General features: G+C 43.2%; 1 long non-coding RNA gene across 4 annotated transcripts in view; it reads left to right on the top strand.

Annotated features, from left to right (window-relative positions):
* LOC144288683 (uncharacterized) overlaps positions 1–13801 on the top strand; it is an 80106-nt gene extending 66305 nt beyond the window's left edge. For 3 of the 4 annotated variants that reach the window (XR_013356648.1, XR_013356651.1, XR_013356654.1), the window contains 2 exons: positions 11445–11827; positions 13026–13801. This is a non-coding gene — a long non-coding RNA (uncharacterized LOC144288683). The remainder of the gene's footprint in view (positions 1–11444; positions 11828–13025) is intronic. The other variant, XR_013356650.1, reaches the window with a different exon arrangement.
* The last annotated feature ends 9882 nt before the right edge of the window (positions 13802–23683 follow it).

The following is a 23683-nucleotide window of genomic DNA, read 5'->3' as shown; positions in this document are numbered from 1 at the left end:
GAAATTTTGTCCTGGGGCACCTGGGTGGCTCAGTCGGTCAAGCAACTGACTCTTGATTTTGGCTCAGGTCATGATCTCAGGGTTGTGAGATTGAGCCCGGTGTTGGGGTCCACAGTCAGCACAAAGCTGCTCAAGATTCTTTCTCTTCCCCAATCCTGTGCTCACACACTCTCTTTCTTTCTCTCCTTCTAAGTAAATAAATCTAAATAAATAAATAAAATCCTAAAAAAAAAAAAGAAAGACAGAAAGAAAGAAAAGAAATCTTGCCCTAGCATCAAGATTCCTTGATGCCACACATCAAAGGTTAGTTCTAAAATGACTCCTTTCCAGATACGTGGACAAGATAATCCAGGCAAGAGGTGGTTTTAGCCCTGTTCATTTCCCTGGGGTCTTGGTAAAACCAATATTTGCTTTTTAATGTATAATCAATGAATACAATCTAGAACCATGCATACAATTGAGGGGATTACTCAGTAGTAATAAGAGAATATATTCAACAAATTAGAAGATGAAGTATCAGCCCTGGTTGCAATGGAATCTTGGGAAGTCAATATTTTGAGTTGGATAGATTATTGCTCTGGGCAAAATGATGTTTCTGAAATGAGGGGCAAGAAGAGGGGGAATATCTGGTAGGCAGCTAACCGTGTCTGCCAGGAAGATATTACCCCCAGAGCTAGTTGGGGCCAGTCTAGGACAGTACCTGAGGCCTCTAGCCCTACCTCCCATGAGCTGTGAGCTAATTATGCCCACTTTTCCATATAAACCTAATGCCAGGTCAACAAGACAGTCATGTGTTAGAATTACTCAACATAAATAGTGAAAGATAAAGCAACAGTCTTTTAACGGGGCACATCGAGTTTTTACTAAGTCAAATCATGTAGGTGCATTTATGACTATCTCCAACAGGCTTTTTTTTTAAGATTTCATTTATTTATTCATGAGAGACAGAGAGAGAGAGAGAGAGAGAGAGAGAGAGAGAGGCAGACACAGGCAGAGGGAGAAGCAGGCTCCATGCAGGGAGCCCGACGTGGGACTCAACCCTCGGGTCTCCAGGATCATGCCCTGGGCTGAAGGAGGCGCCAGCCTGCTGAGCCACCCAGGCTGCCCTCCAGCAGCCTTTTTAAAGCCAGGTCTTTGGAAGCAAATTCTTTCCAGCTACAGCTAACCTAAGATAGATGTCTAGAACCCGTAGTTTTTCACCTTAGCTATTTCTAAATTGAAAACTATACCCTGCTAATGAACACATATAGAAAAAAAAAACCTGATTTATTTAATTCAACAGATTTTTATATTGCTACCACTTAATTCTACAGGCTTGTATATAGATATGACTTTAATCTGGTAGACATCATTCACTTAATATGCTTCAGATATATCTTGATTCTAAAATTCTCTCTGGGGGATCCCTGGGTGGCGCAGCGGTTTGGCGCCTGCCTTTGGCCCAGGGCGTGATCCTGGAGACCCGGGATCGAATCCCATGTCAGGCTCCCGGTGCATGGAGCGTGGTTCTCCCTCTGCCTATGTCTCTGCCTCTCTCTCTCTCTATGTGACTATCATAAATAAATAAAATTTAAAAAATTAAAAAAATAAATAAATAAAATTCTCTCTAAAACTACATTTCTATGACTTTTTCTTAGCCTTATGTCTTCTGATCCCAGTTTGAAAGTAAAGGTATTCTCCATTAATTCCTGCCACCTTGAACCACTTCTAACCAGAGAACTTGCTAATTATTCTTCACCTTCTCTTTCCTCCCATTTATCACCTCAATTCACTCATGCTAGCCTATAGACTGGGAGAAGTGTCTAGAAGTATAAAAGAGATATTATTTAGAACAACAGCTGTCACAACAAGGTTTTGTTTTACTGCAGCCTTGCCCTTCTTTGCTCTTTTCTGCAAGTGAGTGGCTAATTGCCCAGAATTTCTAAGATCTGGGGTTTAAAACTCCACTGTCTCTAGGCTGTTCCTATTATTGGATGAGATAACTACATTTGGCAGAGGTGCATATAGCTGTTTTGATAGCAGAGAACATTAATTTGCAACCACGGCTGCACAGAAAGAAGGAAATGCAACTGCTGTCCTCCTGGGAGAAGCCACTTAGGCAAGAAAATAAATAAGAGGATTTTGATTATATTAGGAGCTCTTATGCTTGTGCCCAGGGAGGCTCCATCTTTAAACTCTTGTCATTTCATGTTTACACAAAAATTATAATGGAAGAAAAAAGGCTCATAGTTTTCTGTATAAGCATTTCACATTTAAAAACTCTATCCATGTCCTATTGGGGTAATACAAGCCACGGTTTGCATTTGCTCCTTATTTCATTTCATGAAATGGGATAACAAATGTAAAGGGCCCAGCACTATCGATGGCACACAATAAGACACCTAGAAGGGTCTTTTTTCTTACCTTCTCCTTCTTTCGCTTCAATCTTATTGTCCCTGCTCCTTGTCAGAAGTCATATCATATCTGAAGAGAATCCAGAATTCCACATACCTGGGCTAGAGTCGGTTGGAACCAATGAATGGAACACTCTAGTGTTGGGCATCAGGCTCTCCCAGGCCCCGCTAGTTCCTGTGTGCATCATGGCTCTTCATTGTTGGCTGCAAGGAATCCACGTTCATGCAGTTTGCTCTTCCCCCACCCACTACAATTAATTCAACAAATGGAGTGTTGGCCCAGTTGAAGGAGAGATATGCCCATAACTTTAAAAAAAAAAAAAAAACATTTTATTTACTTATTTGAAAGAGGGTGGGAGAGAGAGAAAGACCGTGTAAGAGAGCACAAGCAGGGGGAGCGGGAGAAGCAGACTCCCTGTGGAGCAGGGAGCCCAATGTGGAGCTTATCCCAGGACCCCGGGATCATGACCTGAGCTGAAGGCAGACACTTAACCAACTGAGCACCCAGGCGCCCGCACATAATAACTTTAATAATAATACTGTTGCCCGGCACTAGGTGATAATACTAAAACAATTAAAACCATTATTGGTATAGCTGATAGTTATTGAGCACTTATTAGATGCCAAACACATGTGCTAAATGTTTATACATATAGGATATACTTTTTTACTGAATGGCCCCAGTAAAGTAGGTTTTAATCTAGGAACATCTTAGCCTCCTTCAAAGACAGTCTGTCAGACATTGGACAATGTCAGATCTCTATCTCCCCTGGTCACTTTTAATTAAGAAAACAGGCCCAATTCAGGTCCAGTCTAGACTAAAGCAACACTTCCAACTCAGATAAGGTTAAACCTGCCTGGATCCCTAATGGCTTCCCAGTTCCCATCTGCAATCCCCATGAAGACCAGCTGTGCCTGACTTCATGAGCTGCCCCTGTAATTGTTCAATATCCTCCTCTCTTTATTTGAGCAAGCTGGCAAACTTACAGCCAACCTTCCCTGACTAGAAGAAGATGGGCAATAAATTCTCAGCAGAGCTTTTGAGTAACAAGACACTTTGGCTGCTGCAACCACACTGGCCTCCACCCAAGTGCTCTGGCAGTAATTGGCTGCCTTTTGCTACCTTTCTCCCTTGGAGAGCTCACGTGTGGTGGGGTCGTGATTTTTTTTTACATCTTTGTGGAAAGCGATATTGGGGCTGAAGCTTCAAGTAGGCACCAAGAGAGAGGGTTTTTTGAGGAGGATATTTGGGGGAAAACCTCACCCTCAATCATGTGCTTTTGCCCTCTTACCTCCAGTGAGACAGGGTTACTGGGCAAATTTATGTCAGCCCCATGAAGCTCGGTTAATCTCTGGCCTTCTCTTGCACAGTCTGTTGGGGCCATGATTGCTGGATCTCACAGGCCCCTCTTTGTAAGTCCTTGGGGATGTGTCTCATTCCACCCCTCAACTGTGGGGTTCCTTATCACCTACGGTCTCCACCTTGGAGAGTCAATTGAGAGCTGACTTGACAGGATAAGTCCTCTCCCACATTCTGTTGCACAGACACTCTCTGACTTAATCCTCTCAACAGCCCTCTTAGGGAGACAGATTCCTGCCTCACAAACAAGGAACTGCAGGGAGATTGAATATCTTACCCTAGATCACATACTCAGCAATGCCATTACAGGATTAAAACCCACGCTGGTCTAATCCCCAAACCCGTTCTTCCCATGACAGCCTGGCAGAGAAGGGGGAAAAAAATCATAACATAAACCAGGCTGTGAGGGGTGAGCCTGCAAAGTTTGTGCCTCTGCGATGGCAAGTGCTCCCACAAAGCTGCAGGCAGGAGAAACACTTGGGAGGTTGATGGGATCTGGTCTCAGAGGCAAGATTGTGTGACATGCATGGAAAAATGGTGAGAAGTTTGGACTCTGCCAGAGATCGTCAGAGTTTTGAGCAGGGAAGTGATTCCCTCCTATCTCTGCTCCCGAGATTGTCCAGGTGGTAAGTTGGAGAAGAGGTGGAGGTGAGCGGGGCTGCAGTTAGAAGCATAACGCAGCCGTCTGAGGGACAGGGAGTAAGAGTCCAGGAGCCAGTACTGGTGGGGAGGGAGGAGGGGGAGGGACAGGTGCAGGAGAAAAAGTAGTGACCAGCGGGGACACACAGATGGAATCAAGACAGACAGAAAAGTAGCATGGGTGCTCTCCAAGGTGCCCTGGAAAAAAGCAGATCCACAGGCTTCCCTCGTGAGCCCAGCCCAACTGGCACACAAGACAGAGATGCTGAGCTCTGCAAAGGTAAGGTAAATGTTCAGCAAAACGCATTCCTGCCGCATTGGACATGTGTTTGTAATGGATTCCCAGGCTGCTAACGGCGCTGTTAGTGACCTGTGGGGAGTTCAGGTCTGTGGATGGGGCTACCTACAAATCTTGGCTGTCACTTGTAAAGTATGCAGAGTGAGCCCGGGCTCGCCCTTGTCTGTTCTTTTTAAAATCAGATGCTGGAGTCCTTAGAGTGTGTGTATGTGTGTGCGTGTGCACATGCGTGCACGTGTGTTGCCCAGGATCACGTCTGAATCACTTTCCCTCTGTGTGCAGCAGACCACCTTCCCTGCCCGAATCAGGTCGCCTTGTTACAGCCAGAAAACTCCACGTCAGGCATGAAGCTTTTCATTCTAAATCAGCCTTTGCTTCTAACTTAGTTCCACACAACCGTGTCCATTAATCAACATCTCATTCAGCCAGAGGTCCTTCCAGGCTTCGGTACCTTGGTGTGGGGGTGTCTGACTCGGGCTTCCAGATGAAGTCCACATTCCTGATGCCTCCAGCTCTTCATGATCTGCTCCCTTCCTGCCCTTCCAGATTCATCTTTTACCACTCAATGGTTCCCTTTCTTCTCAGCCTTTCTGAACTTGAAGTTCCCCCAACATGCTTCTTCACACCCAGGGGCAGGAGTCTGCTTTGTTCCTTCTGCTTGAGATGGCATTCAATGCCAGCATCATGCACACCCCATCCTTCCTCATCCCACATCAACTCACCCTTACTGTTCAGCAGAGGCTAGACCTCATCCAAGGAGCTGTCCCTCCCTCGCTGCTCTGAGTTTCCTTTCCTTCTGTGTTCCCATGGCATTGCCACAACATGTTCACACTGGATTTTAAAGTACTTCCCCCCTCGTTATAAAAGACACTCAGATTTATTGTAGGCAATTGGGACAATTAAAAGATTTTAGACAAAAAGACTTAAAGGAGAAAAAAATCACATATAAGCCAACAACTTGGGGTTATAAGCCGTGTTAATATTTAAATGCATTTATTTCCAGCATTTTTTCTATACATATATTCATATACTTTTGCATACTCAGGAAAGGAAAAAAATCAAATGCTGCAAAAAACAACAGAGAATATTGGCTGACAATAGTTTAGTGAACGCAGTGTTTCTAGGTGACTGGTAACTTTAATAAATCATTCAGAAAGTTTAAAAATCAGATTGCAAGGGGTTTTTTTTAGCATCAGCTTAACAAAAATACATGATAGAAATTAAATGCTTAAACAAATCTGTTTAAACAGTTTGTATTCTCTCTCTCTTTTTTTCATTTGGCATTTTATAACATCCTAAAACTTCTTTGAAAATGCATTGTTAGTCTATAATCCTCTGTTTCATGATTCTCACAATATTAGAGTGTTTGCTTACTTTTTGGTATTCCCTACAAGATTACAAGCGTTTTAAAGACAGATCCTATGAATTCTATCATTTTTTATCTAGTACCTAACACAGTCTGACTGTTTGGTTAGCATGTAATAAAATGAATGAATGAAAGATTACCTCACTCTTCCTGAATTCTTTACTCAGTCAACCAACCCCTATTTGTTATCTATGCTGAGTTGTCCAAGACTATGCTTGAGTCTATAGTTCTGGTGGATGCCAGAAGTCTCCACTAGCCACATAAGCCTGACCCTTCCGAGTGCTGGGAGTGCTGCTGGCAGGAAGCCCTTGGGGATTGCCTCTGAAAAGGAGCTGCTTTGTCCAAGGGCCACCCCCTTGGTGCCCTGTATCCAATGACTGGTCCATGGAAGTATAAAGCTCTGGCTCCCAGGCCCCAACTCTTTAGAGTTGTCCCAGCTTCAGAACGCCGCTTAGTGTCTGCTGAGGCTGCCACAAAGACCACATCACAAGTCATCTTCTCCCTTTGCCCAGACCTACTTCCTTTTCCTTCCTTGGGTGTCGACTCCAGCAGCACTCCTCTCCATCCCCAATAAACTTCCTGCACTTCCTCAGAGTCTGCTTCCTGGAGAATCCAACCTGCAACAGTAAGGACCTAGAAGATGAGTATACATAGCTCTAACTTGGTTTTATGCCTTTCCAGGTCATAGGTCATAAGCCTCTTGAACAGAGACCACATCTTACATGTGTCATGGCACTGGGCCTCCCCACAGTCCCTAGTACATAGAACATTCTCAGATACACCTTCCCTCCCATGGAAGGATGATAATGAATGGAGAGGTATGTGTGAATATGAGAAATTCTGAGTAAGCATCAGCTGAGTGCTGATGGATTAAGGGAATTAAAGGCGAGAATGGCCAATAGGTGGTTTCTGAGTTTCAAGTCTGAGAGACTGAGGGAAATGCTGCTGGGGGCAGTTAATTTTGTGGGAAATTGGTTTGAAAGTAGTTTAGGGCAAACAAGTTGCCTTCAAAGTATGTCAGAATCTTCAAGAGGAAATGTCTGATAGGCAGTAGTTGATATAAAACCAGGTCTTATGCATGAGACAGTATGGAAATATAGACTGAAGCACCATGGATTCACACTGAGGGAAGAATTGAAACTGTGAGAATAAGGAGAGTCTCAGAGGTATTTTTTTTCTTTTGAAGTTTAGAAACAGACCCATCAACTTACTGCTTCTCAATTAAAGACGGGGAGAAGAGGGGGAAGTCAAACATATAAGGAAGAGACTCTGTATGGTGTAGTGTCTCTAGAAACAAAAAGATAAAAATTTCAATAGTGATTTCCTTCAGTTAATTTGGCTCAGTCATATTAGAGCTGTGCATTGAGTTATCTGTTCCATGATGCAAGTACAGTATAGGACACACAGGCAGTGCAGGGAGCAGGACAAGACTTCAGGGAACATACATCCTCAGAGAGGAAGAAAACTAGTAAGAATGCTGGAAAAGAGGAATAGCCAATGGGCACTAAAAAGCCCTTGGAACTTAAATACATGATAATGGAGATTTTAAATGTAATAGAATTGACAGGTAATTGGTGAACTCTTCCAGAAAACAGAATAGGCAAAAATGTAGAGAAGCGAAAGTGGAGAATGAATTCAGCAAGTCTAATTTCTGAAAGATAGGACAGATAAAACAGACCAGGGAATTATCTAAAAAATTATACAAGAAAATGTTCCTGAAGGGTATGAGTTTTCAGTGTGAATGGATCCAACAAAGGCCCAGCACAATGAATGAAAATTACCCACAGCAAAGCAGGTCATAATATTTTAGTTTTAAGGATAAAGAATAAAAACTCAGAGAAAGCCAGGGTTGGGGTGGGGGTGCGAGGGTACGAGTGGAGAGAACAGTCACATGCAGAACCAGAATGGTATCACACTCAGTAGCAATACGAGAAGTTAGAAGACCATGGAATAATGTCTTGAGGTCCTAAGGGAAAATACTTTCCAAACGAGAGTCTCATACCTAGCTAAGCTTTCAACCAAAAATGAAGGGAAAAGAAAGATAAGATCTCAGAATGTGTCTTCCAGGTATTACTTTTCAGAAAGTTACTCGAGAAGATGCTCCACCAAAACAAGGTAGAGGTTTTGGCTCCACCAAAACAAGCAAGACACGAAGTTAACAACAACCATAACAACAAACACACAAAAATTAGAGGATCCAGGGTGCCTGTGTGGTGTAATCGGTTGAGCATTCAACTCTTGGTTTCCGCTCAGGTCATGATCTCATGGGTTATGGGATAGAGCCCCGAGTTGGCCTCCGTGCTCAGTGGGGAGTCTGCTTGAAGACTCTCTCCCTCTGCCCTTCCCCCTGCCTGTGCACTCTCTCTTGCTCTATCTCAAATAAATAAATCTTAAACAAAATAAATTAGAGGATCCCATAGGGTAGAGAAGAAAAAAATTCCAGTGATGATTAAGGTGGAGAAATATGAGAGCTGAATTCTGATCTCCCATAGCAGGAAGTTAATGAGCAATATCTAGACCTGAAAAATAAATAGCAGTATAATATTTTTATTTAGAAATGTGAAGGAAATAATGGGAGAAACAGCTAAAGAGATGAAAGGAATTTCCTGGAATCTCATGGAAGCAGGAATTGGGGGAGGGGGTTGGTTGGGAAAGAATTGCTGTTTTTCTTTAGAGCTCTTGTAGTAGTAGTTGACTTTTAAACTAAGCATGTTTCATACAAATAAAATTTAAATAGGCAAAAATCCATTAATATGCCAGAAATCATTTGTAAATTGTGTGTAAAAACAGCCCCCATACCAATGTTATTAGAAGTAGTATTTCAGAGGAGAAAGTAAGCCCCTCTGAAATCAAATGTCTTTCTTCTTCTGCAAATGGTTTTTGAGCAAATTCTTGGGAGCCCATCAATCTGCCAATTAGAAGAAAATGTAAGAGTAACAGCAGGAATCATGACTGCAAGGAAACAGTTACCATCCTATAAAATTATGGCCTTTACCAAATTAGAATAAACCTGTCAAGACAATGTTTAACTATCTTTATGTAAAAATCAAAATGGTCTGACTTCAACTGTCAAACAGACTCTTTCAACTTGTCCGTAACAAAGTGCTCCCTGAGTAAGTCATATATTTCAAGTTGCTTTTGCAGTCTGGGGGGATGCAGCTGGCGGGCCCATGAATCCAGAGGGGCGGCCTTCCTTATGGCTGCCTCCGGTGTGCTGCACATTGGCTGGCTCATTTAGTTGGCCTGGCAGTTTCGGCAGACTGGGGGGATGTCACTCCTGCAGAAAAACTATGAAGTAAAATATCATTGCACCTACCTCACTGATCAATAAAACAAAATAAAAAATCTAGCTCTTCCATTTGGATGAGAGGCAATTTTCTGTGGCTTCTCACATTTGCTTGAACTTTACAAATATGTATCCTCCAAACCACCGGATGAGACAAATCGGTACAATACTAGTTATTTTTATGTGCTGCTCCATCCTTTATACAAAGTATCTCAGATCACTTTAAAGTGAGAGAGCAGAATGGAGAGGGTGATTTATAGAGCCAGGGACAAGGCTCATGCTGCAGAAGTAGGGAATGGTTCACTAAGGATTCTGGGAAAGGAAGGGTGGCTGAGAGGCCGACTACGTGTGCAGCACCTTGCAGGGATGGGGGAGAATTGTAGTGGGGGTCACAACTTCAGTCTTGGAGCTGAGGAGCTCATCATGAAGGGCTGATCAGAACTAGAAGATAGATGGACACCAAAAAAAAAAAAGTTGGAATGCTATAAATCTCTCTGCAGTCCTTTCTTTTTTAAAAGAACTTCATTGAGATATAATTCACATGCCATACAATTTACCCACTTAAAACGTAAAGTTCGGGGCACCTGGGTGGCTCAGTGGTTGAGCATCTCAGGTCCTGATCCTGGGATCTGGGATCAAGTCCCCATATCGGGCTCCCGGCATACAGCCTGCTTCCCCCTCTGCCTGTGTCTCTGCCTCTCTCTCTCTCTCTCTCTCTCTGTCTCTCATGAATAAATAAATAAAATTTTTTTTAAAAAACTTAAAGCTCAGTGGTTTTCAGTATATTTACAGAGTTCCACGATCATCAATCAATTTTAGAACATTTCACCACCCCTCAGTAAAATCCATACCCTTCGTGGCCACCCCCCTTTGCCCTCCCCACCTGACACACAGCCCTAGGCAAACAGCAGCCTACCTTCCGTCTCTATGAATTTGTCTTTTCTGAATGTTTCATAGAAACAAAATCATACAGTACATGGTCTTCTGTCTTTTGTCTTCTTTCATTCAGCATAATGCTTTCGACATTTGTTTAGATTGTGGCATGTATCAGTACTTCATTCCTTTTAGGGGCAGAATAATATTCCATTACATGCATATACCACATTTGGCTTATCCATTCATGGATATGTGGATTGTTTCCACTTTGTGGTCATTAACACTGTAGTGAACATTTATGTACGAGTTTTAATGTGAACATAACTTTTCAATTCTCTTGGATATACATCTCAGAGAGCAATTTCTAGGTCCCGTGATAAGCCTATGTTAAACATTTTTGAGGACCTGCCAAACTGTTTTCAAATTATCACTTTACATTTCCATCAGTAGTGTATGATGTTTCCAATTTTTCCATATCCCCCCAACACTTGTTATTACCTTTTTTATTATAGCCACCCTAATGGGTGTGAAGTGGTGTCTCATTGTCTCATTAATTTCTCATCTTTAATTTTGTCCCTACACTCTCATGATATATAGGCTTTAATGGCCAGTTGGCTGTTGTATTAAAATTCCAAAATGGGAAGGAAAGGATTGATAAAGAACTCTTGAACTTTGGTGCACATTTTAAAAATATTTTATTTATGTATGTATGTATGTCTGTATGTATGTATGTATTTATTTATTTGAGAAAGAGAGCTTGCATAAGGGGAGTGGAGGCCAGGAGTAGAAAGACAAGTGGACTCCACACTAAGCGCAGAGCCTGACATGGGGCTTGATCCCACAACCCTGAGGTCATGACCTGAGCTGAAATCAAGAGTCAACACTCAACCAACTGAACCACCCAGGTGCCCGTTGGTGTATATTTAAAATAGTCCACAGAACCCAAGACTTGGAGGAAAAATTACCCCAATACTTGGAAGGGATAAACAGAGATATTAAATAAACTATATGTTATTACTATTAGTTACGCATTATTACTTATGGAGGATATATATAACACCAAAGACTGGGCCAAGTGCCTTAAAGGAAATTAAAAACACACAGGCTCCTTACCACCAATGATTTACAGAATTCTAGACCTCACTGTGATGGCAATAATACTGTTTGTACACAACTTTACAGATCATAAAGGACTTTGATATCTTAATTCTGTTTTTCCCCCCCAGGAGCCAAGAGTTACAACAGCCAGGGGCTCTGTGACCCCTCTACTCCAACAAGACAAGGATCAAAGTGGACATGACATGGAGCAGAGTGGCAGGGGGAACCTCTCTGGCAGGGCGAAGCTGGGGAGCTGCACAGTAGAGGGAGTGTGAAGAGCCAAGAAGGACTGGTAGCCTGGGAAGGCAGTCCACTGCCAAGGTGTCCCAATGCCATGGGCAGGAGAAACATTTGGGTACAGAGACACACACTAGAGGCTTTAGTTGCCCACCCAGACCACAGAAGACTGGGGACCAAACAGTTGGGTGCCTGGCACCACTTGGAATGACATCGTGGGATGCCACTGGTTTTACTGAGCCACCTCCACTCCTCTAGCAATACTGACCCATTTGTGAGTTTTTCATATGTGCCGCCCCTTCTTACATCTGTGTGCTTTTTCTTTTTCTTTTTTTTTTCCTGTGTGCTTTTTCTATAAGATGTTTTCTGAAACACTCTCCTCCAATTCCCATACCACAATGCCAAAAGTGTCATCCTTCAGGACAGTGTCCCTTGCTTATTAGAAACCTATGCCCTCTCACCACTGCTCAGAGGAGGGCAGCCAAATGCAGCATTCAATGCCTTTTCCAATCTGCCCCAACCCACCTCTCCCAGCTCCTCTGCTGCTCCTTCCCGTGGCATCTGCCCTTCTCCTGTAAATACTCTACAAAGCCTTCCCTGACTCTCTTAGGCAAAATGATTGCCCTTTGGCCTGTGTTTCCTCATCCCTTGCTTTACACCAGCATTGCCCTCATCACTGCTTAGCGTGTTAAATACACAGGTGTGTACATTTCAGTTCCTCTGACTGGGAAGGGCAGGCAGGGGCTCTGTCTCATTTATCTTTGTATCAATAGCACTGGAGTGGGTTATCCAAGTGGAAATGCCCAAAAGGTGATGTATGAATGGATGGACTAATGAATAAATGAATTTGTACAAAATGCCAGACCAATTTGGCAATATTTAGAAAAATATTGCCTTGGACAAATGTTATAGCTAAGAGTTCATCCCAACATCAGACCAGAACAATTGGCAAATTATGCTGCTGCTTACAACATTGTTCTCAAGGAGACCTATTTAAGCCTGCTTTGATTAGAGCTCTTTTTTGATTAGAGGTTGTAAAAGATATAGAAGTTTTAGTCAACCAAAAATGCAATTGGGACAAAGTATAAATGAAAAAGTGAAATGCAAACGTGCTCTTATTTACCAATGGTCATCACTAGTGGTGAGCTAGAAGTGCAAACAGAAGCATAGGTCCTGAATCTAATTATTCTCCGTAGCAGTAAGATAACTTCTTTAAAAAGGAGGGGATGGTGCTGGCCTCTGAGCTGATTTCCAAGAAATGCAGTAGACTTATGCATTTGTGAGACAAGTGTGCAATGTCAGAGCTACATTTTGTGGTACATCGTGTCCTCAGCAGGCAAATTGATGTCCACAGGGACACCACTTAAGTGAGTTGCACAGGGCTGCAAATGCTTTGCCACAGCTCTCCTCAACAGGTGCAGTCTACAGCCTCTCACCTTGAGTCTGGCCCTGTGACTTTCTTCCTCCCACAGGATAAGAAAAGCCACACTGTGACATCCAAGGCTGAGCCTTAAGACATCTGTAGTTTCTGCTCTTGGGTGCTAGAAATGCTACGATCTAGACTATGCTATGAGAAGCTCAAGCCGTGGGGAAAGACCAAATGGAGGAGAACTAAGGTACTCTGGCTGACAGCCCTGTGGAACCTCCAGTCCAGAGCCAACGCTGGCTGCCAGCCACGTTGGTGAGCCCACTTAACAGTGCCATCTTAGCGAAGCCCCTGCTGGACTGCAGCCCCATCAAACACCATGTGGAGCAGAAGAACCTTCCAGGTGAGCCCAGTCGACCCATAAAATCATGAAATGCAATGAACAGTCGTTGTTATTTGAAGCCACTGAATTTCTCAGTGTGGTTTGTTATACAGCATTGGATCAGCAAAACACTCCCTGATTTGGAACAAGGCAGCCTGTATTTACTGGAAAGTGAAACCAATTCAAAATTCTGCTCATCCTCAGGAATACCAAAGTGGACAGAAATAAGACTTTCTGCCTCCCAGGCAATTCCCAAGAGAAACAGCTTAGCTGGCTGTGGAAGAATTAATAAGAACAATGCAGTAAAGTGAGATGAAGTGTGCTATGTCAGCAGTGTCACTGGCCAAGTGTGCAAAAACCATCGTGCCATTAAAGTAAGCAATTCAATTACTACAATATGTACAAAGCGAAATAATCAACCTGCAGTTTGATGAGAAGAGTGTATAAAATCAGTAGCTATAAAGAATGCGGTGGAACCAATAAAGTTTATGAAAATGGAATTAGTTGTGTGTGAATGTGGGTAACAAATGCACAACATGTTCTGTACCTAGGAGACGAAGGGAGAGCCGTCTGTGGTCTGATCCTCAAAGTAAAGGGTTAACAAATACCTATCTACTCCTTGATTTCTTTTGATTACATCCAAGACTGTTGTATTTATTCTACTTCCCAGGTTCTGCTTGCGCCCAGGCATTTGTCACTTGTCCGTTTTCTCCACCCAGGGGACCCCTACTGATCAGTGTCCAGGTTGTGCCACCACTGTGAAGCCTTCCTTTATTTCTCCTACCAATAATGAATCACTTTCCTCACTGCATCCCAGTGGTGATTCTTGTAAATTGTCAAAATAGCACATCCCTAGTTTCAGTTTCTGGTTCCATGCACTGACTGGGGGGCAGAACCATGTCTTACTCAGTTTGGTGGGCCTGTAATAGGTAAGACATGGTCCTGAGTGTATAGAAAGGCTACGTAGTGGGTATTCTGATCAAATGGACAAATAGATGGCTAGATAGAAAGAAGGTTAAATGCATGGGTGTGTGGAGTCCCCTTAAATTGTGACCTATGGGAAATCCCAAGAGCTGGAAGGATAAGAAAGGAAAGATTAAATACTGGCTTGAGAATTTCTCTACCAGAAGGGCGTGAGCATGGGAGGATAGTCAGAAGGAGAGGTTGGAGAGTCTGCTTTGAAGAACATATTCTTTTAATTTACATTTCATGTTTATTTGGGGTGGATCTGGAGGCAGTGTTTGAGTCTATGAATTGGACAGGCCACCCCTTGGTAAGGCCACAACAAAAGTTACTTGCGAAGTAAGTTTGATTGATTCTTGAAAACTTACTATTGGTGACAATAACTCAAGCATCCAACGAAGGTTCCTCGGGCTGTGCAGAAAATTACCTGATTGTGGTTTGAAACTCTACCCCTAAGGCAATGGCAAGAAAGCATTAAGATTTCACAACACTAGGTCTGGAGATCTCTGGAGATGGGGTCTTTGCCCTCTGGAGCAGTGTTTCTCAGCCTTGCCTGGCCTCCATTCTTTGAAGATATTGCTTTGATTGATGTGAGGAAGGAGCCCTCAGTATTTTCTAAAATCTTCCCTGATGTTTCTAATGAGTGGTCAGGATTAGGAACCATTCATTGCTCTAGAAGCTTACATTGGATCCAGATACAATGACAAGGACCACTGTGTACAGGACACTCTGGCAACAGAATAAAAACATTGTCTGCATATGAAAAGAGCCACATTGTATATACATTAATTCAGTGGACATTTATTGAGTGCCTACGATGTGCCAGGCGTCCTGCCAGGGGCTGGGATACGGTGATGTACAGTGCTCACTGTCACAGAGTTTATAGAAGTCTAATTAGAGTATCAGACATTAAATAATAAACACAAATGTAATTACAAATTGTGATAAGTGCTATGGGGGAAAGGACAAGATGCTATGATACAGAATAATCCAATTTAGGTGGAGTAGGACAGGAAAGGAAAGCTCAGAGTTAAATCCCATTTAGGTCAAGACTTAAGAATACAATTCAGGGGGTGCCTGGGTGGCTCAATTGGTTAAGCATCTGACTTCAGCTCAGGTCATGATCTCAGGGTCCTGGGATGGAGGCTCTGCACTCAGTGGGGAGTCTGCTTGTCCCTTTCCCTCTCCCTCTGCCCTCTCTTTCATATAAATATATATATATATATATATATTTTTTTTTTTTTTTAGAGAATACAATCCAATGGTACTTATTTGAGGAGTTGGAAGTTAGCATTAGGTTGAATCACATGAAATTGCTGAGATTGAACCATTTGTAACCTAAAAAATGGTGATTCCATATCATTCAACCAGACAGCTGAGTGTGAGCAGGGGCCAGGGAGAGAAGGCATGGGATGTTCTATTTCTATCAGAGCGGGAATGGATGGCTGCAAGATCCGAGGCATCTGCAGCAAAGGGAATAAAACTTGCAACTCTATATTACAAAAGTAGCACTGGAATCTGAGTAGTATATTTAATGTTTATGGTATCTTTTTTCTTTTAAATACTCATGCTTCTAAGGATGCCTGGGTAGCTCAGTGGTTGAGTGTCTGTCTGCCTTTGGTTCAGGGCCTGATCCTGGAGTCCCGGGATCGAGTCCTGCATCAGGCTCCCTGCATGGAGCCTGCTTCTCCTCCCTCTGCCTATGTCTCTGCCTCTCTCTCTCTTTGTGTCTCTTGTGAATAAATAAAATCTTAAAAAAAAAAAAAAAACTCATGCTTCTCAAATCATTGAATCGATGTTTAGAGAAAAACCTGAACTTCCATTGTCTCCCTTTCTTCTAAAATAGAGGGGAGAGGGGCTGTTGGTTCTTGGGGGCTTTGCATTTCTGAATGAAGCAGCCAGTCCCATCACCATGTGATCACACAGCACTGGATATGAAGTGTGCACGTGTCTTATCTAGTTAATTTGACTGCATAACAAACCACCTCAAACTTAATGGTGTAAAACAACAACCATTTATTATGCTTGTGGATTCCAGAAATCACTCATTAGAAAAAGCACAGTGTGTGTGCGTGGGGTGGTGGTGTGGGGGTGTTCTTCTCTGTTCTATCATGTCTGGAGCCACAGCTGGGGAGAACTGGATTGCTAGGGGCTGGAATAGCTGGAATTGGAGGTTCAGCTTCCCAAATGGGTTCTTCCCTGGCTTGTCTGGTGCTTGTCTGGGAAAAATGGAAGGATGGCTCAGCTGGAACTTCGAGCTGGATCCCCCTCATTGATTGTGCTTCTCATAGCCTGGTGGCTAGATTCTGAGAGGAAGTGTCCCAAGAGGGGGCCTTTGGAGAGTGAACATTCTGAGAAGATTAGGCTGTAGCTATGTGGCCTGACCCTATTTCAGAAGCCACATTGTATCCCTGCTGCCATACTCTATTGAAAGACCCAATCGTGGGCTCACCAACATCCAAGGAGGAGGGGGACAAAAATCCTTCTTAATGGGGAGGGCGTCAAGGTCACATTGCAAGAGAGCATGGGGGGTAGGAGACATGACTGCATTCATCTTTGAAAAATGTAATCTGCCACAAAGAGATCAGACACTAACACCTAGAGAAATTTCATGAAGGAGCTAAGTAATAGATTTGCACAGCATTTTTGTATCTGTGCAAAGTGAAGGGGAGGGCAAGCGTACCCTGGTTACAAAACTGAAGGTACTTCACCCAAAGTTTTCCAAAAACAACCCTTCTCTTGCCATAGTGTGCAGAGAAATGTGGGGTCTTCCCGACAGGAAGGAGAAGGAGACTTGCACACTCAGTTTGCAGAGACAGAGGCCTTCTGTTGGCAAAGCCAGAATTTTACAGATCACAGTACAGGGAAAGCGAGGTTTCCAAAGAAATACAAGGCCAAAGAAATATAAGTTTGGAAAGACTATTCCTAGAGCCATTTGTAAAAGCAGTATCTGAGTTTTAGACACCTGAAGCAAGAAGCAGATGTCAAGATTTAAGACACCTTAGAAACAAAAGCAGAAATAAACTACTGGGACTGCATCAAACTAAAAAGTTTTGCACAGAGAAGGAAATCATCAACAAAAGGGCATGGCAACCTGCTGAATGGAAGAAGATATTGGCAAGTGATACATCCAATGAGGGGTTACTATCCAAAATACATAAAGAACTCCTACAACTCAATACCAAAAAAAAGAAGAAAAATCCACTTAAAAATGGACAGAGGTGGGGATCCCTGGGTGGCTCAGTGGTTTGGCGCCTGTCTTTGGCCCAGGGCATGATCCTGGAGTCCCGGGATCAAGTTCCACATCGGGCTCCCTGCATGGAGCCTGCTTCTCCTTCTGCCTGTGTCTCTGCCTCTCTCTGTCTCCCATGAATAAATAAATAAAATATTTTCTAAATAAATAAATAAATAAATAAATAAATAAATAAATAAATTGGACAGAGGACATGAATAGACATTTTTCAAAAGACAATATAGCCTCTCTCCTTCAGCCACCTAAGACGCCTAAAGGAAGGAAGGTGATGGGTTAAACGGGGGCCCCAGCCCCTGCTCTTGTGAAGAAGCAGAAGGCCAAAAGGGTGGTTAATCCCATTTAAGAAAATCCCTAAGGATTTTGGCATCACACAGGACATCCAGCCCAAAAGGACCCCACCCGCTTTGTCAGATGGCCCCATTGCATCCGGCTGCAACAGCAAAAGGCTAATCTCTATAAACGTCTAAATGTGCCTCCCTTGATTAACCAGTTCACCCAGGCCTTGGACCACCAAACAGCTACTCAGCTGCTTAAGCTGGCCCACAAGTACAGACCAGAGACAAAACAAGAGAAGAAGCAGAGATTGTTGGTCCAGACTGAGAAGAAAGCTGAGGGCAAAGGGGATGTCCCCACTAAAAGGCCACCTGTCCTTCAAGCTGGGGTTAACATGGTCACTACCCTGCTGGAAAACAAGAAAGCTCAGCCGGTAGTGATCACATATGATATGGATCCCACTGAGCTGGCTGTCTTCCTGCCTACCCCATGTCATAAGGTGGGGTGTCCCTATTGCATTGTCAAGGGGAAGGCCAGGCAACATGTGTTGGCAAGGATTTGGGGGGACCCCTCGTGCACTGTTGGTGAGAATATAAATTGGGGTAGTCACTGTGGAAAACAGTATGGAGGTTCCTCAAAAAACTAAAAGTAGAAATAGATACTATTCAGTAATTCTACTGCTGGGTATTTACCCAAAGAAAAAAATTAATTCAAAAAGATACATGTACCCCTATGTTTATCACTGCATTATTTATAATAGCCAAGGTATGGAAGCAACCCAAGTGTCCATCAGAAGATGAATGGATAAGGAAGATGTGGGGTGTGTGTGTGTGTGTACATACACAATGGAATATTACTCAGCCATAAAGAAGTATGAGATCTTGCCCTGTGCAACAACGTGGATGGACCTAGAGAGTATTATGCTAAGTGAAATAAGTCAGACTGAGAAAGAAAAATACCATACGATTTCACTCCTGTGCAGAATCTAAGAAACAAGATTAATGAATCAGCAGAAGGCGGAATCAGACTTATAAATACAGAGAAAAATAGATGGTTGCCAGAGGGAAGGGCGGGAGGATGGGTGAAATAGGTGAAGGGGATTAAAAGATACAAACTTCCAGTTGTATGATAAACAAGCCATGGGGATGAAAAGTACAGCATTGGGAATATAGTCAATAATATTATAATAACTGTATGATGACAGATGGTAACACATATCATGGCGAGCGCTGCAAAATGCATAGAACTGCTGACTCACTGTGATGTACACCTGAAACTAATATAACATTGTCTGTCTCTATACTTTAATACAAATAAAGGAAGGAAGGGAGGGAGGGAGAAAGAAAAAAAGAAGATGACTTTTTTTTTTAAAGAGCATATGCCTTTCGACCCAGCAATCTAATGTTAACTCAGAGAGACAATCGCAGATACATGAAATTTACCCAAAGAAATATGCACAAGGATATTCTCTGCAGTTTGTTCATATTGCAGAAGATTAGGAACAACACAGCTGCCCGTCAGTGGGGGATTGGTTAAATTACTATACAGCAAATGAGGTAGGTGATTCTGATGTGGGACAAGCTCCAAGTAATTGAGTGAAAAAAATATCAATATGCACAGTGTTTATTGGTAGCACCTCTTCAGGTTTGAAAAGGATACCCACAGACACACCACGTGCCCACACGCAGACATACATGCTGGTATGTATGTAGACTAACTCTGATAGGCTGCAGAAAACCTGGTCACTGTGGTGACTGTGGTTGCCCCTTGTACAGGGGAAGCAAAGGCCATAGGGGTAGGTGGTGGGGGCAGGGGAAGGGAGCCTGCTTTTCATGCACACTCACCTGGACGTTTTTTATTTATTTATTTATTTATTTATTTATTTATTTATTTATTATTTATTTATTTATTTATTTATTTATTTATGGCATTTTATTTGTAACTTTATTATTATAACTTTATTTACTTATTTTGCCATGGGTTTATTTGCTTTTTTTTTTAAGATTTTATTTACTTATTCATGAGAGAGACAGAGAGAGAGAGAGAGAGAGAGAGGCAGAGACACAAGCAGATGGAGAAGCAGGCTCCATGCAGGGAACCCGACGTGGGACTCCATCCCAAGACTCCGGGATCACACCCTGAGCTGAAGGCAGATGCTCAACCGCTGAGCCACCCAGGCGTCCCATCACCTGGACATTTTTAGTTTCTAGCTACGAGCATGCATTACTCAGAAAAAAATAGTTAATTAAAAACCCAATACAGTAAATTGGGTAAATACAGTAAATACACAGCAGAGAAAACATGCTACATACAATCCAGTGATACATTTGGGGGCTGAAGGGATCATGTGAGCACCTTCTTAAAAATTTACTGTACAGAGATCACATCTCTAATGATTATGTAGTTAAGATTCCTGGGCACGTGGAGGAAATTGGGAGGGAAGGTGGACTTACAGGGTGGACATTACGTTGGCTTTGCTTAGCCAGGGCCTCTCTTTGGGTGCCTTTGCCAACCACCACATCAAAGAACGTCCTCGCTCCTGCCACCTGGCAAACTGGATGGGAATTTTAAGAGGCAGAGCATCAAACTATGACTTGTCCCACTCCTTCTTTTCCAGGATGTCAGTTACTACGATATTTTTAGCAAAATAGGACTAGGTTAAGGATGCAGAGAGAGAAAGGAGACAGAAAGTGGTCGGGGGATGATTGGCAAATGTTTGCAAAGCGAAGGCCTTGACTGGAGAGCAGAAGTTTCCAAGTGTCCCCCAGAAGCACAGACCACGCTCCACCACCACCCCAACCCTCCCTGTTGCCCCTGAAGGGGAAGAAGCCACCCCTGTACTGCAGGAGGCTCTGTGAGCACCATCCTCTGGACGCTGCCTAGTTTAAGGGGAGCCTGGCCCCCAGAGCCAAGCGGAGATGGCCAGCCTTCCCGTGGGCCTCCACGGCCTCCACCACACTGCATCCTGACTGATGGCCCATCAGCATGTGAGCAGGGCTCTGGGTGTGCCCCGTGATGACGCCCCAGCCCTGGACCCCCTTCCACTTCCACGCACTCTGACAGGCTGAGTCAGCAGCCCCACAGCACAGGGGCAGTATCCCCACGGAAGGCTGGTCGCCTAAAGGACAGGGATTAGACCCTGACTCAGGCGAAGTTACAAGCACCAGCCTCTAAATCCTAGTGTGTGGAGCTCGGTGGAGGGAGGAGTTCCCTAATCTGAAATCCTGTGGATCAATAAATGTATTCCAACTCGGTGCCACATAATTATTTTCAGGCTTCCCACATAGGTCAAGATAACCACAACAGTACACGTGTTTGAGCCAGAGAAAATCAGGGGAAAAAGACCTGAACAGCAGGGCACTAAATAGTTGATAAAATCCACCTCCTCAGATTTCTTTGGCGCCTGGTTTCATCTGGTTTGATGCTCACATGTTCTGGGAGGCCTACCGATGCCTGTGTGCCTGTCTTCCCTGTGAACCCCACTTCATGCTTGGAATCAGATATGGCATATGTGCCCAGAGGGAACACATCTGCCTCAAAGATTCTTTTAAAAGACGTTTTTAAAAGGAAGATTTTTTTCCTTTTAATAAGAAGCTTGTTAATATATATATTATATATTATATATTATATATTATATATATGTAAAGGAAGCTTGTAATTTTTACTTGACCCCTAATTACCATGGAGGTCCACCCAGGCAACAGTTCCCCTAGCCTCAGGAGTGTGAATGAGACCTAATTTTCCAGCACTTTCTGTGTGCCAGGTCCCTGCTAGGTGGGTGAAGGGCCCCGTGTCACCTAATGCAACATCCTCAGAGGTGTACTCTAGCCTTAGCCCTATTTGACAGAGGAGACAGGTTTGAAGAGAAAAAGCAAATCACCTAAAGTCACCTGGGCAGTGTGACTGTGGCTCACAAACCTCAGGTCCTCTTATTAAAGAAAAACAGAAACCGACAGGTTAGAAATCCAAGATTCCATTTCTTGATCCCCAAAGCCTTGCTTTTGAATTCAGAGACAAGTCGTTCCCCACTCCCCAATCCAAACCCCACAGAGGGGTGCAGATCAGGGACACAATCCGCAGGGAGGCCGCCTGCCTCTGCTTCCTCCACCGGCCTTCCACGAGTCTCTAAGGAGGCCCCTGCCTGCTTCTGCAAGAGTATTCCTGGAGTCTTGACACATCTTTGCTTTGAAGTCCCTGGAGGGAGAGAAAGGCGCCCTAGACTTCTTTCTTCCTTCTTCACCTTGGAAGGGGCTCCCATCCACCGTCTCCACTCCCTCCCCTTTTCCTAAGCCAAAGGAAAGGCAGGCTTTGCAATCCCTTTAATTAACAGTTTGTTTTTATTTTTCAATATTTGGTGGTCGATTTAGTTGACGGTCCTCGGGGAATTTATGCGGATTAAATAAAAGCAGCTGGAAAGTGGAGAATGTTTCTGCGGAGTTTCTTTCCTCTCTCTCTTTAATTGGTAGCAGCACAATCTGTAACAAGGTGAGTCTAATTCCATTCTGCTGAGAGAGGAAGAAAGTTTCATCTTTATTATCCTTCCAAGAACATCTAGCAAATTGGCAGGGTTGGAGTTCTTTTCTTAATAAAACGAAAAGGAGAAAAACCCCAATTTCTGTCTGTTTCTGAGGAACCACCAAGTGTGGGGGGTCAAATGAGGACACAGACGTATCTCCTTCATCAAACCGTCACCTTGTTCCAGAGCCTGGATGCTGCTACCTGCTTTACCCAATCCCGCAGAGGTGGGCTGCCCGGCGTGCAGCCAGTCTGTCACCAGCTTGCTCCTGCTCCATTGGCCTTCTCCCCTCCAGCCACCCTCAGACACCTGCTGGGGCCAGTGGGTCTCTGCTTCACATCAGCTGTTCCCTTGACCTCTAGACCAGTCAGTTACCTGCTTTTGAGGCCTCCCTTGAGCAAGCCTCACCTCCTCCATGAAGCTCTCCCTGACTAACACAGATTCCTAAGATTACTTCCTTTCTGTGAATTCCACACAATCCTCCACCGTTGGGTATAATTCTCCGAGTGTGACCACAGCAGCATGGACAGCAAGCTTCAAGCTGTCATAGACAGTGCACACACTCTTAAGCCTATTTTTATATATCCCCAATACTTTTATACTGCTCAGTTAAAAAGCAGCTAGATACAGCCTTAATGGAAGGCAATTGGGTGATATGAATCAAAAAACTTAATATTTTGTCAGCTTTTTGACCCACCAATTATACCTCTAAGAATATATCATCAGGAAAAAATCATATATGAAGGAATGCTTATTAGAGGTATTTATTACTTCTAAAAATTGGAAACCATCCAAACGTCCAACAATAGGAAAATAAATTATGGAGCAGTTATACCATGCACTATTCTACAGCCATTACAAATATTATATTATAATATTTAATGACAGAGAAAGCCATTCAGGTTATATTGTTAAGTTTTTTAAAAACGGGCTTCAAATTAATGGCAAATTTATTTTTAATCATGTAGCTGTAGTCCAGAAGAGCTGGAAAAGGAAATAGACAAGTCATAAAATTAAAATGCAGAGATTCCTTGATGATCCCTTCTTTAAATGTTAGATGAAAAAAATTTTAAATACAGATAACCAAAGGAAAGTAAAAATTAACCAGGTTGCTTTTACCTACATGCAATCACAATTAACATTTTGGTGAACACTTCCTATATTTTTTCTATGTGTGTGTGTGTGTATACACATGGGGGTGAACACTTACTATTTCTATAGGCATTTCCCTAGAGACTGCAATACATATCTTTGATTTATCAAAGCTAATGTTGCTTTGTATTTTTACCCTCTTTGGAAAATACAAAAAGTTAGTACATTAATTTATCCCTCCTCCCCCAGTTTTCCTGAACTTACAGGACATTGTTGTTATGCACT

This window comes from Canis aureus, chromosome 18 (assembly GCF_053574225.1).
Source record: "Canis aureus isolate CA01 chromosome 18, VMU_Caureus_v.1.0, whole genome shotgun sequence".
NCBI lineage: Eukaryota > Metazoa > Chordata > Mammalia > Carnivora > Canidae > Canis > Canis aureus.
Note: the sequence above shows the minus strand (reverse complement) of the source record. Positions and strands in the feature narration are given on the sequence as shown.